Genomic DNA, 3,601 nt, shown 5'->3' with positions numbered 1-3,601 from the left:
CTTTAGAGGTTCCTTAGGTATTCTGGTCACAGATCTTGGAGATCGATTTACCTGTTCAGTGAAGACAAGTGCAGAGGGTAGGTATGCTTGTCATTGGGAGCTCCAATGTTAGGCGGGTGATGGAGCCCCTCAAGGAAATAGTAGCAAGGAGGGAAAGAATGCCATTGTGCATGCGGTGTGTTTGCCAGGGGATTTCGTGCGTGATGTGGAAGAGGCCCAGCCGCCGGCTATCGAGAGCACTGGGTGCAACCGGCTGCATATAGTCGCACATGTCGGCACGAACGATGCCTGCCACGTGGTTTCTGAGGGCATCCTTGGCTGAGTCCGAATTTTAATACACTGCGCGTTGATCTTGGCCTGCCATGTACTCTGGATGCCATTTTAGCGGATGCCCCAGGAGCAGCTGCTCGCGTTCTTCGCTTTATCCACTTGACAAACCTGTCTAAAGCCATTTGATTATGCTGATTTCTTTTAATCCTTTGCCTATTAATGTGCCTTTTATAGTGTTGTGCTTTTTAGTTGCTGTTTTAACATTGTGCCTCGCAGTTCATTCATAATTTAGTCTGGCCGCTAATGGCCACTGTAGTTGTGCGCCCTAAGACCACAAAAAAAAAAATCCGTGGCTGATTTGGTGAAGGCAGTGAGCATCGCACGCGGGGAGCGGGCTAAGTAGTCTTTTTGTAACATCGAACCCAGGGCTGGTCGCGGTCATCTGGTCTCTAGCAGAGTGGAAGGTCTAAACCAGAGACTCAGACGGCTGTCCGACGATATCGGGTGCGAATTTCTCGACCTCCGCTGTCGGGTGCATAATTGTGGGGTTCCTTAATAGGTCACGAGTGCACTACAAGCAGGAAGCAGCTCCAAGGGTAGCGGAGTACGTGTGGCGTCCACATGGGCGTTTTCTCAGTTAGAGAAACACTTCTTTGGGATCAAAGACGATTTGCCTGAAAAATTAGCCACAATGTCGTCAGAGAACGTTCGTCGTCGCATATGCATAGGAGATGCAAAAGGTTAACATGATTTTAGTAAAGTGCAGGAGCATCCAAGGAAATGTCCCAGAATTAATACCGCTTACTAAAGGTTATAATGCAGAGATAGCATTAGTAATAGGATGTTAGTTAAAACCAGGCGTTAATGACAACAAAATCCGAAGTGCAGACTGGAATATTTATCGTCAGGATAGGCTAGTCCAGAATGGTGGCGACGTGTTTATTGCCATAAAGAAGTCGATAAAATCTAGCGAAGGTATCACTGGTCCTAATTGTGAATTAATCTTAGTGAAGTTAAGTACCACGGGTCCTCATTGTGAATTAATCTTGGTGAAGTTAAGTATCAAAGATCGGTCAAAAATGGTAATCGGATACTTTTATAGACCGCCTGGGTCGGGAGCTCTAGGGGTAGAGTGCTTCAGACAAAACTTGAAGAATATAGTTAGGTATTTTCCTAATCATGCCGTTGTAATGGAGGTGACTTCAACTTGCCAGATATAGATTGGGAGTGGAATGCTATCAAAACTGGCGCCAGAGACAGGGATTTGTGTGGCGTTGTTCTGGATGTCTTGTCCTAAAGTTATTTTGAGTAGATAATTAGAGAACCAACCTATGAGGGTGACTTCTTATACCTCATGACAACACACAACCTGAACTTATCGAATCAATTAAAGTAGAGGCAGGTTTCAGCCATCATAAGGCTGAGATAGCATCTATGAAAACGGGTCTGACAAAGAATGTTAAGAAAGGCAAAAGATATTTTGCTTAACAAGAATGCCAGGATAAATAATTCAGGGTATCTGAGAAGTAAGCATCAAATATTAGGTGATAAGGACGAAGACGTAGAAAACAAACAGAAAAAATTGGAAAGAATCATATAGTATGCCGTAGACAAATATGTTGTGGGTAAGGTCTTAAAGGATGGGAAAGACCCAACATAGTTCAATACCTGTGTTAGAAAACTGCTATGTAAACTTCACCTCGGACTCAAGACAAGTAAAAACTAGCTGACAAACAAAAGCTGTACGAAGCGTAAATGAGTGTAAGAAGAGTAGTAGGGTACTAGGGGTGCTGGGACACTTTTGATATCAAATTGATACGTAAATTAATTAACTTAATCATTTAATTACCCCAACCACGCCCACCCCAAACTCTGGATGATGACATAGGTTTTTGTCAGCCTGCAAATTGATCCTCTCACCCCCCCGTCCCCACTCTTCCCCCTTCCTCTTCACCACTTACTCTATAGGTGGAAATTACGAATTTTAGCTGGAATTTCGAATTTGGGTGGGAATATCTCTATTTAGTGGGAATTTCTTTGTCCCAGGGCTGTGCTGACGTCCCACCCCACCTCCTACCCTCGAACTGGCAGGAAATTAAAAATGGCAGTTCCCTTTCTGGGTCTTGAACCCTGGTCCTTCTGGAGAGAAAGCCAAAGTGCACTCCCCAACACATGAAAATAGCGCAACTGCTAGAGAGGAATATTGGTTAATGTCCTTTATTTATTTTGGTTGGAAACTGAAGTAAAGATCGGTAATCATATTAATCATAAAGACTGGGCCTTATTACACAACTACATGCATATCACTACACAAGGACTGCCTAAAATCGTAATACGGCTCAAGAATTGACGATGCCATACAACTGGTGTTATCTTGCTCAGAAAAAATTTCGAAATACGACTCAAAACTAGTGGCAGATTCATACAAACTCATCCCTACACCTAAAAGCTGGAGGGAAAAGGCTCAGGTGTAACATACTATATTTATTTTTTTGTGGGAAATATATTCAACTGATGAGATTCTGATGTCGGACAGAGAGGAGTTTAATAAGTGTATTACCTGTAAGTCTGCAACTGAGAGCTTTATCTATCACTGTTTGATGTCAGAGTTCGTTAAGGGCACATCCTGCAATCTGTTAAACGTATTTCTCCTAGTGACTGCTTTCCCCTGGAACAACAACGAAATTCCAGAGAACTCTCCTGATCGTTTTTTCAAACTCCTGCTGCTTGGAAAACAGGAAGCCCTCCGCATAAAGTGACTACAGATACTGGAAAAGCCTCCCACCGATCTGGCTGCAGTGTCTTCTGTACAATGCATTCCCCAAAACACACATGGTTGGGCTGTTAGCGTTATCGACGCCGACAAAAGCTACACATACAACAGACCGCAATGCCTGCAACCCTCAGAACAAAACCGAGATATACACTCCTGGAAATTGAAATAAGAACACCGTGAATTCATTGTCCCAGGAAGGGGAAACTTTATTGACACATTCCTGTGGTCAGATACATCACATGATCACACTGACAGAACCACAGGCACATAGACACAGGCAACAGAGCATGCACAATGTCGGCACTAGTACAGTGTATATCCACCTTTCGCAGCAATGCAGGCTGCTATTCTCCCATGGAGACGATCGTAGAGATGCTGGATGTAGTCCCGTGGAACGGCTTGCCATGCCATTTCCACCTGGCGCCTCAGTTGGACCAGCGTTCGTGCTGGACGTGCAGACCGCGTGAGACGACGCTTCATCCAGTCCCAAACATGCTCAATGGGGGACAGATCCGGAGATCTTGCTGGCCAGGGTAGTTGACTTACACCTTCTAG

Source organism: Schistocerca gregaria, chromosome 1, assembly GCF_023897955.1.
Source record: "Schistocerca gregaria isolate iqSchGreg1 chromosome 1, iqSchGreg1.2, whole genome shotgun sequence".
Taxonomy (NCBI): domain Eukaryota; kingdom Metazoa; phylum Arthropoda; class Insecta; order Orthoptera; family Acrididae; genus Schistocerca; species Schistocerca gregaria.
The sequence above is the reverse complement of the archived record's forward strand: the minus strand, read 5'-3'. Positions refer to the sequence as shown.